Source organism: Schistocerca gregaria, chromosome 8, assembly GCF_023897955.1.
Source record: "Schistocerca gregaria isolate iqSchGreg1 chromosome 8, iqSchGreg1.2, whole genome shotgun sequence".
In the NCBI taxonomy this organism is placed as follows: domain Eukaryota; kingdom Metazoa; phylum Arthropoda; class Insecta; order Orthoptera; family Acrididae; genus Schistocerca; species Schistocerca gregaria.
The window spans coordinates 82,466,263-82,478,683 of NC_064927.1; the positions used below are offsets into that span (position 1 = coordinate 82,466,263).

Sequence of the window (12,421 nt, forward strand, 5' to 3'; positions counted from 1 at the left end):
ACAACTACCCTCACAGACACCGACCAAATCACTCAATATTTCAAGCCCGTTTTGGGCGTTTGTGCTATCGCAGATACTCTCGGACAGACAAACTTACAGGGAGGCGGCAGCCTTTGCGGATACTAGGTTTGAAGAACCAGTTTCAACAGGATATTGAGACGAACCCCAGAATAAGTTCCAACCAAGTGGCCCGCCAACATGGTGTAAGCCAGTGTACAATTATGTTTATCCTGCTCAACTACTACTGTCCCTATCACCTGCTATCCCATGGTGGCCACTTTGAACACCTGTTGTGTCATGGGTGCGATGCAGCTCTGTACTGTGTTGTGGTGGTGGTGGTGGTGGTGGTGGTGGTGGTGGTCGTGGTGGTGGTGCTTATGGGCGCTCAACATCGAGGTCACCAGCGCCCTGACACACATTAAAAGGAACGAATGTGGACAGACCTAAGAAAACTAAAGCACACACTCAAAGAAAGCAGGAAAAGAAGGAAAATGCTACATAAGAAAGTAAAACCTAAGGAAAGGGGAAACATAGCAACAAGAATGTCACAGGAAATTGTTACTGGCTGGCTTCTTACATAAAATATGGGCGAGCTTGTCACACAGTGAGCAAATTAAAATCCTCTCCCTAAAATCTTTGAAAAAAACATTTGACATGGCACAGAACTTTAAAACTTTAGCCATTTTCGTCCGAGTGTTTCCTAAAAGAGATGGCAGGTCCGCTGGCAAGTCATCCGCGGCCCGCTGGTCAGAAAATAAAACGCAATCCAATAAAACGTGGCGCACAGTGACCTGGACGCCACAAGCACCACACATTGGAGGGTCCTCCCGCCGGAGCAGGAAGCCATGCGTCATAGGGCTGTGGCCTATTCGAAGCCGAGTGAGGAGAACCTCGTCCCGCCGATGGGGCTGAAAGGAAGTACACCACACACGCGTTGTGGGCTTGACTATACGGAGCTTATTGTCAGTCACTTCCAGCCACTCATCCTCCCACCGACGCATAACCCGTGAGCTCAACAGCGAGGTGAGTGCGTGCAAGTGGATAGCACACTGAGATACTTGTGGGGCGAGACACGCCTCCTTGGCTGCGAGATCTGCCCTTTGATTCCCAGCAATGCCGACGTGCCAAGGAACCCAGCAGAAAGCCACCACCTTCCTCAGTCGCTGTAGTCGGATGAGAGCATCCTGGATGATCTGGACAATTTTATCTGCTGGATACAAACATTGCAATGAGTGAAGGGCGCTTAGTGAATCGGAACAGACAAGGAATTTAGAAGGGGAAGAATGTCTCATCTGCTACAGTGCCCGCAAGATCGCAGACAATTCTGCATAGACAGTAAAAGTCTGAGGCACTCGAACCTTGAGGACACGATACGGAAAAAAAAACTGAGCAACCAGCAGAATCCCCTTGTTTCGACCCATCCGTAAAAACAGATACATAGTCGTGGTGCTCAGATAAAATGGCAGAAAATGCTGCATTAAAAACTGTAGCAGGAGTGCAATCTCTCGTGTACTGCAATAAATCTAAAATCACTTCGGGCCTCTTCAGTAACCAGGGTGGCAGGCGGTTAAAACCCTGGATTTGGGTTTGTAAAGACTCCACACCGAGGGACTCTAGTACACGTGGCACACGGATCCCAAACGGCAACGTAGCCCGGGGACGGCGGGAAAAAGGCGGTCCAGAGGTGGATGGGCAACAAGATACTGAGCTGGGAGCTGCAAGAAACTTACAAGCCTGGCGCACCAGCAGGAGCTGCCGCCGGATGGTAAGTGGCGGTTCGCCAGCCTCAGCACAGAGGCTGGGTACGGGACTGGTCCGATAAGCACCCGTGGCCAGTCGAATCCCAGCATGGTGAACAGCGTCAAGGATCTGCAAATAAGAAGGCCTCGCTGACCCATATACTATGCACCCATAGTCCAACCGTGAACGCACAAAAGCTCGATAAAACTGAAGGAGACGCGCCCTGTCCGCTCCCTAAGACCTGTGTTGTCGTTGCATGCACACCGTTCATTTCCGGACACATGTTCATAGAAACTTGTCTCCCCCATTTCCAGTGAACAATCGGTCCCTAAGTAGTGCTGGACGGAATTAACAGCTTGAATCGTGCAGAGCTATTCGTAAAATTACGAGGAGGTTGGAGATATCTTCTGAACAGCAAGTTGCAAGGCATGCCAGATATGCTCAATAATGTTCGTGTCTAGGCATTCTGGTCGTCAGCGGAAGTGTTCAGACTGAGAAGAGTGTTCGTGGAGCCACTCCGTAGCAATTAGGGACGTGTGGGGTGTCACATTGTCCTGCTGGAATTGCCTAGGTCCCTCGGAATGCACAATGGACATGAATGGATGCAGGTGATCAGACAGGATGCTTACGTACATGTCACTTGTAAGAGTGATATCTGGACAGGTCAAGGGTCCCATATCACTCCAACTGCACACGCCCCACACCATTACAGTCCCTCCACCAGCTTGAACAGTGCCCTGTTGACATGCAGGGTCCATGGATTCATGAGGTTGTCTCTATAGACCTACACATGCATCTACTCGATGCAATTTGAAATGAGACTCGTCCGACCATGCAAGAAATTCCCAGTCATAAATAGTCCAATGTCGGTATTGACGAGCACAGGCGAGGCGTAAAGCTTCGTGTCTCTCAGTGATCGAGGATACACGAGTGGGCTTTCGGTTCCGAAAGCCCGTATCCATGATGTTTCGTTGAATGGTTCGCACGCTCATACTTGATGGCCCAGCATTGAAATCGGCAGCAATTTGCAGAACGCCTGGACTTGTGTCTACGTTCGTCGTTGGTCTTGCTCTTGCAGGATCTTTTTCTGGCCGGAATGATGTCGGAGGTTTGATGTTTTACCGGATCCTTGATATTCACCTCCCCCCCCCCCCCCCCTCCCATGAACCATGGACCTTGCCGTTGGTGGGGAGGCTTGCGTGCCTTAGCGATACAGATGGCCGTACCGTAGGTACAACCACAACGGAGGGGTATCTGTTGAGAGGCCAGACAAACGTGTGGTTCCTGAAGAGGGGCAGCAGCCTTTTCAGTAGTTGCAGGGGCAACAGTCTGGATGATTGACTGATCTGGTCTTGTAACAATAACCAAAACAGCCTTGCTGTGCTGGTACTGCGAACGGCTGAAAGCAAGGGGAAACTACAGCTGTAATTTTTCCCGAGGGCATGCAGCTTTACTGTATGATTAAATGATGATGGCGTCCTCTTGGGTAAAATATTCCGGAGGTAAAATAGTCCCCCATTCGGATCTCTGGGCGGGGACTACTCAAGAGGACGTCGTTATCAGGAGAAAGAAAACTGGCGTTCTACGGATCGGAGCGTGGAATGTCAGATCTCTTAATCGGGCAGGTAGGTTAGAAAATTTAAAAAGTGAAATGGATAGGTTGAAGTTAGATATAGTGGGAATTAGTGAAGTTCGGTGGCAGGAGGAACGAGACTTTTGGTCAGGTGACTACAGGGTTATAAACACAAAATCAAATAGGGGTAATGCAGGAGTAGGTTTAATAATGAATAAAAAATAGGAGTGCGGTTAAGCTACTACAAACAGCATAGTGAACGCATTATTGTGGCCAAGATAGACACGAAGCCCACGCCTACTACAGTAGTACAAGTTTATATGGAAACTAGCTCTGCCGATGATGAAGAAATAGATGAAATGTATGATGAGATAAAAGAAATTATTCAGGTAGTGAAGGGAGACGAAAATTTAATAGTCATGGGTGACTGGAATTTGTCAGTAGGAAAAGGTAGAGAAGGAAACATAGTAGGTGAATATGGATTGGGGGGAAGAAATGAAAGAGGAAGCCGTCTGGTAGAATTTTGCACAGAGCATAACTTAATCATAGAGAACACTTGGTTCAAGAATCATAAAAGAAGGTTGTATACATGGAAGAATCCTGGAGATACTAAAAGGTATCAGATTATATAATGGTAAGACAGAGATTTAGGAACCAGGTTTTAAATTGTAAGACATTTCCAGGGCAGATGTGGACTCTGATCACAATCTATTGGTTATGAACTGTAGATTAAACCTGAAGAAACTGCAAAAAGTTGGGAATTTAAGGAGATGGGACCTGGATAAACTGACTAAACCAGAGGTTGTAGAGAGTTTCAGGGAGAGAATAAGGGAACGATTGACAGGAATGGGGGAAAGAAATGCAGTAGAAGAAGAATGGGTAGCTTTGAGGGATGAAGTAGTGAAGGCAGCAGACGATAAAGTAGGCAAAGAAAAAGGAGGGCTAATAGAAACCCTTGGGTAACAGAAGAAATATTGAATTTAATTGATGAAAGGAGAAAATATAAAAATGCAGTAAATGAAGCAGGCAAAAAGCAGTACAAACGTCTCAAGAATGAGATCGACAGGAAGTGCAAAATGGCTAAGCAGGGATGGCTAGAGGACAAATGTAAGGATGTAGAGGCTTATCTCACGAGGGGTAAGATAGATACTGCTTACAGGAAAAATAGAGAGACCTTTGGAGAGAAGAGAACCACTTGTATTAATATCAAGAGCTCAGATGGAAACCCAGATCTAAGCAAAGAAGGGAAGGCAGGAAGGTGGAGGGAGTATATAGAGGGTTTGTAGAAGGGCGATGTACTTGAGGACAATATTATGCAAATGGAAGAGGATGTAGATGAAGACGAAATGGGAGATAAGATACTGCGCGAAGAGTTTGACAGAGCACTGAAAGATATGAGTCAAAACAAGGCCCCGGGAGTAGACAACATTCCTTTAGAACTACTGACAGCCTTGGGAGAGCCAGTCCTGACAAAACTCTACCATCTGGTGAGCAAGATGTATGAGACAGGCGAAATGCACTCAGACTTCAAGAAGAATATAATAATTCCAATCCCAAAGAAAGCAGGTGTTGACAGATGTGAAAATTATCGAACTATCAGTCAAATAAGCCACAGCTGCAAAATACTAACGCGGATTCTTTACAAACGAATGGAAAAACTGGTAGAAGCGGATCTCGGGGAAGATCAGTTTAGCTTCCGTAGAAATGTTGGAACACGTGAGGCAATACTAACCTTACGACTTATCTTAGAAGAAAGATTAAGAAAAGGCAAACCTACGTTTCTAGCATTTGTAGACTTAGAAAAAGCTTTTGACAATGTTGACAGGAATACCCTCTTTCAAATTCTGAAGGTGGCAGGGGTAAAATACAGGGAGCGAAAGGCTATTCACAATTTGTACAGCAACCAGATGGCAGTTATAAGAGTCGAGGGGCATGAAAGGGAAGCAGTGGTTGGAAAGGGAGTGAGACAGGGTTGTAGCCTCTCCCCAATGTTATTCAATCTGTATATTGAGCAAGCAATAAAGGAAACAAAAGAAAAATTCGGAGTAGGTATTAAAATTCATGGAGAAGAAATAAAAACTTTGAGGTTCGCCGATGACATTGTAATTCTGTCAGAGACAGCAAAGGACTTGGAAGAGCAGTTGAACGGAATGGACAGTGTCTTGAAAGGAGGATATAAGATGAACATTAACAAAAGCAAAATGAGGATAATGGAATGTAGTCGAATAAAGTCGGGTGATGCTGAGGGAATTAGATTAGGAAATGAGACACTTAAAGTAGTGAAGGAGTTTTGCTATTTGGGGAGTAAATTAACTGATGATGGTCGAAGTAAAGACGATATAAAATGTAGACTGGCAATGGCAAGGAAAGCGTTTCTGAAGAAGAGAAATTTGTTAACATCGAGTGTAGATTTAAGTGTCAGGACGTCGTTTCTGAAAGTATTTGTATGGAGTGTAGCCATGCATGGAAGTGAAACAGAAGAGAATAGAAGCTTTTGAAATGTGGTGCTACAGAAGAATGCTTAAGATTAGATGGGTAGATCATATAACCAATGAGGAGGTATTGAATAGAATTGGGGAGAAGAGGAGTTTGTGGCACAACTTGACAAAAAGAAGGAACCGGTACGTATTGCATGTTCTGAGGCATCAAGGGATCACAAATTTAGCATAGATGAAGAAGCTTGCACAGGATAGAGTAGCATGGAGAGCTGCATCAAACGAGTCTCAGGACTGAAGACCACAACAACAACATGATATTCACGGTACACTCGTGATATGGTCGTATGGGAAAATCCTCACTTCATCACTGCCTCGGAGAATCTATGCCACATCGCACGTGTGCCTACTATAAGTCCACGTTCATACTCACTTCAGTCTTGACAACCTGCCAGTGTAGCAGGAGTAACCGATCTAACAAGTACGCCAGACGCTTGTCGTCTTATATAGGCGTTGCTGACCGCAGCGCCGTATTGTGCCTGTTTACATATCTCTGCATTTGAATACGCATGGCTATACCAGTTTATTTGGCGCTTCAGTGTATATACAAATATGTAATGAGAGAGCGATGGGAGTGTTACGACAGAAATAATTCACACTTGTTGGAAGAAAAATCTGCAGTTGTTAACGAAATTATTAGTGGTGTTCCGCAGCAGTGAGCTAACGAAGCATCAAAACTAGAATTTAAAAAAAAATCAGCGTGGTATGAAAATATGTCTACGTGTGATAAATGTAGTGACAGTGGGACATGAAACTTGCGACCAGACGAGGGGAAATGCAGCTTTCGACGAGATAAATGAATAAATGTGGCTACTAATTTATTGATATAAAATTATAGCGTTAACAGTTTTCAAATTAATAACTGTCACATATAAAAACAAAACTGTTCCATTGCAGATTAAATCCTCTGAATTCTGATAACGTCTTGAAATATAGATTGTTGGAACAAAAAATTCCAATTTATAAAACGATTATTTATGTGCTTGCTGCGGAAAAATGATCACAGTAACGAACTTGTTAAGTGAAAATATTAGCTACTTAACGACATTATTTTTGAGGAGACAATTAAAACTTTATGACTACCCTTCGTGTTTAAGAAATGTTACTAGGATATCTGAGTAGTTATTGAAATCAGAGGTTGTGTCTAGTCGGCAGGAATAAGCTATGGCGACATCGGAGTGCCTGCTGTTTACATATGTGGATGACGTCCCTGGGAAGTCCACGGACGCTGGCGCTGCCTGCCGCCGATGGGATAAAGCAGGTCCCCGCTGTGTGAAGGACACGTGACCCGTAGGCCCACTGCGGATTACACTCTAAAACAAAACAAAGCAAAAAAAACGAGCACCACGAAGGAATTATCCGAGTGGGACGAAGATTGGTAGATGTACGTGTACAAACAAATAATGGTTACAATTTCAGATACACTGCACGAGTTATTTGAGGTCGAGAGCTTGACAGATTAAGCAAGTCAGCAACGCCTCGGGCCAACTATGGCCCTTATGCAAGCAGTTACTCGGATCGGCATTGATTGACAGACTTTGTGATGTCCTCCTGAGGAATATCATGCCAAATTTCGTCAGTCTGGCGCGTTAGACTGTCTAAATCCTGAGCTGGGTGGCAGGCGCTGTCCATAATGCTTCAAACGTTATCAAGTGGGGACAGATCCGGCGAGGTAGGGTTTGGCGAGCGCGGAGACAAGCAGCAGAAACCCTCGCCGTGTGCGGACGGAAATTACGTTGCCGAAATGAAAGCCCAGGATGGCTTGCCAGGAAGGTGGAAGGAGTATATAGAGGGTCTATAAAAGGGCGGAGTACTTGAGGACAATATTATGGAAATGGAAGAGGATGTAGATGAAGATTAAATGGGAGCTAGGATACTGCGTGAAGAGTTTGACAGAGCACTGAAAGACCTGCGTCGAAACAAGGCCCCGGGAGTAGCCTCCATTCCATTAGAACTACTGACAGCCTTAGGAGAGCCAGTCCTACCATCTGGTGAGAAAAATGTATGGGACAGGCGAAGACTTCAAGAAGAATATAATAATTCCAATACCAAAGAAAGCAGGTGTTGACAGATGTGAAAATTACCGAACTATCAGTTTAATAAGTCACGGCTGCAAAATACTAACACGAATTCTTTACAGACGAATGGAAAAACTGGTAGAAGGCGACCTCGTGGTAGATCAGTTTGGATTCCGTAGAAATATTGGAACATGTGAGGCAATACTGAACCTACAGCTTATCTTAGAAGCTAGATTTAGAAAAGGCAAACCTACGTTTCTAGAATTTGTAGACTTAGAGAAAACTTTTGACAATGTTGGCTGGAATACCCTCGTTCAAATTCTGAAGGTGGCAGGGGTAAAATACGGGGAGTGAAAGACTTTTTACAATATGTACAGAAAGCAGATGGCAGTTACAAGCGTCGAGGTACATGAAAGGTAAGCAGTGGTTGGGAAGTGGGTGAGACAAAGTTGTAGTGTATCCCCAATGTCATCCAATCTGTATATTCAGCAGGTAGTAAAGGAAACAAAAGAAAAATTTGGAGTAGGAATTAAAATCCATGGAGAAGAAATTAAAACTTTGAGGTTCGCCGATGACATTGTAATTCTGTCAGAGACAACAAAGGACTTGGAAGAGCCGTAGAACGGAATGGACAGTGTCTTGACAGGAGGGTATAAGAGGAACATCAACAAAAGCAAAACGAGGATAATGGAATGTAGTCGAATTAAATCAGGTGATGCTGAGAGAATTAGATTAGGAAATGAGACACATAAAGTAATAGATGACTTTGGCTATTTGGGAAGCAAACTAACTGATGATGGTCGAAGTAGAGAGGATATAAATGTAGACTGACAATGGTAAGGAAAGAGTTTCTGAAGAAGAAAAATTTGTTAATATTACGTATAGACTTAAGTGTTAGAAAGTCTTTTCTGAAAGTGTTTGTATGGAGTGTAGCCATGTATGTTAGTGAAACATGGACGATAAACACTGTAGACATGAAGAGAATACAAGCTTTCGATATGTGGTGCTCCAGAAGAATGCTGAAGATTAAATGGATAGATCGAATATCTAATGAGAAGGTACTGAATGGAATTAGAGTGAAGAGGAATTTGTGCCACAAGTTGACTAGAAGAAGGGATCGGTTAGTAGGACATGTTCTGAGGCACCGAGGGATCACCAATTTAGTATTGGAGGGCAGCGTGGAGGGTAAAAATCGTAGAGGGAGACCAAAAGATGCATACAGATTCAGAAGGATGTAGGTTGCAGTAGGTACTGGGAGATGAAGAAGCTTGCACAGGACAGAGTAGCATGGAGAGCTGCATGAAACTAGTCTCAGGACTGAAGACCACAACAACATACAGAGAGATACTGTTAGGTCACTTGGTAGTGCGACTTTTTCGCAGTTATTTATAACCTTTATCGAAAAATAACTTAACCGCCATAGCTCTATTTAGTCCGTCCGTAGTACAGACGTGGTGGGAGTCGCGGCAGCGCGCGCGCGCGGCCTTGGCCGCTGTCGCCGTCACGTGCGGCCGGGTCTCGTGTCCGCTTACGTAACGCGCAGGCTGCACTGCGCCCTGCTTCACACAAACTGCGCCGTAAGGACGCGCCTGGCGGACGGTCGTTAGCCGCAGCTTCTGCAGCTACACACTCAGTCGAATGGCGGCTGTGGCTGCCACCACCGGTTTTCGGCTCTATCGATTTTCTCTGCGCCACTTCAAGCTGACTGTTAAAACCGCTGGAGGTAACAGATTCTCGGTTTGTATTCGTATTATTTTCTGCAATAAACGTAGACATCGAACAAGCATTGTATATATCTTCAAACTGATTCAAAATTTTTCAAACAAAATATTCAATTAAACAGGTAAATAAAAGAAAACTTAATCTGTCCACTGTAGGCGGCTTTTCTCGAAAAGTGATAAGGGGTTCATTATTGCAAAAAATCATCAGTACGTACCACCATTTGGGCATTACGAATGATTAGTGCTAAGGCTGAAAACTGAGGTTGAAGATTCAATTTTTCCTGTCTCTTTGTCCGTTTTCAAGGGTCACAGGCAAATCGAGGGATATTATGTAGACACGTGCAGAATAAAAGCCACTCTGTATTTTTATTGCTTATTGTGAACGAATTGTTGTTCAGTATTTAATTTATTACTGTTGTCACAATTTCATTCCTTCTTTATTATTTAACAGAAATGGCACACACAACTTTAATCTTTTAAATCAAATGAAGTATTGTACGTCATTGCCAAGTCACTCCGTAAAGATATTTCCAGACTGGGGTCGTTGCCATTGTGCAACGTAACGGATATTCGGCGACAGCAGCGAGAAACTATCGTATAGACCGTGTGGGGGCGCATCTTCCTCACTGCCACATGCCTTGCGCCACGTAGCACGGCAACTGAATAGGGCGGGGGCCACCAGTTTGTTGCTCGTTTCTGTCGGCATTGGTACTAAGACGGCGCTGATAAGTTTTCCCATGTTCTATAATGACACGATTTTATAAACTAATGAAAATTTTACGAATAAAAATTAGTCTTTTTTTCGAAAAGTTTTATTAGCACTGCTGCTATGGGTAATTGGTATTTCGGATTTTGTCTCGTTTTTTTCGTAAATATAAAAAGCAGCTGCTATAACAGAGACCAAACAAATATCGAAAAATACCGGTTACTGACAACTAGAATATCGGTTTCGGTTTTTGCCACACCTACTAGAAAGTGATCGCTGGCAGCAGCTGCACCATTCGCGCCCGAGACGGAGGCGCGTACCGAAGCGACACAAACCTGATGCGCTGTCTCGCAACAGAGTTCCGGAAAAACGCAACTCTCCCTCTCTTCTGGTGGCATCCTGGTAGCCGAGCGATTAGGCGAACAGGTGGATGCGAAACCTCTTGTCTTCCTAAAATCTCTCTGCCAAGACTAGGGCTGTAGACAAAATATCGATTTATCAATATTGTCACGTAGAGGAAGGTGTAAGTAGTTGAATGACGAAAGCTAACTTCACTTAACGAAAATGTATTCAGCACTTGCGCATACAAGAGTGCGGAGCGATCTACCTCCGAACAGAACACATACGGTATATATACAGCTACAGAACATTCCAGTACAATGATTCTTGCCATTTGTGGATACTTCCTGAATGTACTCGAACCGAATATAGAAACTGAAATTGTACTGTTCAGGCGACTTTTTAACTCGTGACCCTCGATACAACAGTTTAGTATCATATTATTTACACCACGGTGATACTCAGCTTCTTCTGCGACATTGCTCCCTCCTTAAGAGAACAGCGTCTCGGTGTTATGTCGTCCTAGTGCGGGAACGAGCCATCGGTCCTGCATACTGCGACTACCGATGACTGATGGTCGCCCTGGCAGTGATCTTAGAACCTCCCTCCGCTACGTTCTTCATTACTTTTCCGCTTGTTGCCTGTCTCTGGAGCTTCGAATTTACCCTGGGTTTCAGGATCCTTATAGAGCTTCATTCGAAGGACGTGGACCGCATCTCTGCTCTTCCGTCGTCTTGTGTCTAGGTCGAAATCTTCAACTTCATAAGTAACATCAGACAACTGTTTTACAACCTTATAAGGTCGAAAGTAGCGCCTGAGGAGCTTCTCAGAGAGACCAACCTTCCGAACAGCAGTGAAGATCCAGACGAGGTCACCAGGCTGGTAGACAACGGGGCTGTGGCTCGCATCATACCTTCGGCGACCGAGGTGCTTGCGGAGTCGAGCTAACTGCCGAGCTTAGTAAACTCTGGTTAACACGTGGCCGATGTAGTCGTCGTCCACGTCATCAGGATGTAACAGAAGTACAGTGTACATCGTCGTTGCCGCCTCACGCCCATGCACCAGGAAAAGTGGCGTTAATCCTGCGGTGTCTTGTTTGGCGGTGTTGTAGGCAAACGTCACGAAAGGTAGCACCTCATCCCAGTTGCTCTGCTCAACATTGACCAACATTGATAGCACGTCGGCCAAGGTCTTTGCGAATGGTAGGCAGTCGTCATGTGATGGGTAATGTTGCACCGACGATTTATCTGTCACAAGACTCGATTGAGAAACTTTCTTTCGATTCGCAGTTAACGACCTTGGAACACCGTGTTTTGATACAATGTCTTCCAGGATGAATTTGGCTACCTCGGATGCTTCGGCTGTTTTCACGGCTTTTGTAATGGCGTAGCGTGTCAGGTAATGAGTGCAAACAGTAATTCATCTAATACCACTAACAACGTCCGAGGAGGTCAATCCTAATACGCTGGAAAGGCGTTTCGGCTGGTGGAATTGGTATGAGCTGGCCAGGTGGTTTCTGAGGAACTACCTTTCTCCTCCGGCGCTCTCGACAACGCGACACATAGTGACTGACACTCCTAAATAAACCTAGCCACAAAAATCTCTTGCGGATTCTATCGTATGTCTTAATGAATCTTAAATGTCCGGCCTCAGGTGTGTCATGGAGTTTGTGTAGAACATCTAAGCGCATGTGTTTAGGAATCACTGGTAGCCACCTCCTTCCAAACGGATCAAAGTTTTTCTTGCAAAGTAATCCATTAACTACCTTAAATTGTCCTCTCACCGATTGAAGGCAAGCATAATTTGAGATATCTCGGCGTCCTTCTGTT

At 44.7% G+C, this 12,421-nt stretch overlaps 1 protein-coding gene across 4 annotated transcripts in view; it reads left to right on the forward strand.

Annotated features, from left to right (window-relative positions):
* Positions 1–12,421, forward strand: part of LOC126284979 (F-box/LRR-repeat protein 3-like) — a 246,079-nt gene that overhangs the window by 99,623 nt on the left and 134,035 nt on the right. Inside the window, exon 1 of one of the 4 annotated variants that reach the window (XM_049984268.1) lies at positions 9,390–9,563. The exons of the other annotated variants lie outside the window; for them this stretch is intronic. The gene's annotated coding sequence lies outside the window, so the exon portion shown is untranslated. Of the gene's footprint in view, positions 1–9,389; positions 9,564–12,421 lie in introns of those variants that run through there. 4 annotated transcript variants of the gene reach the window in all.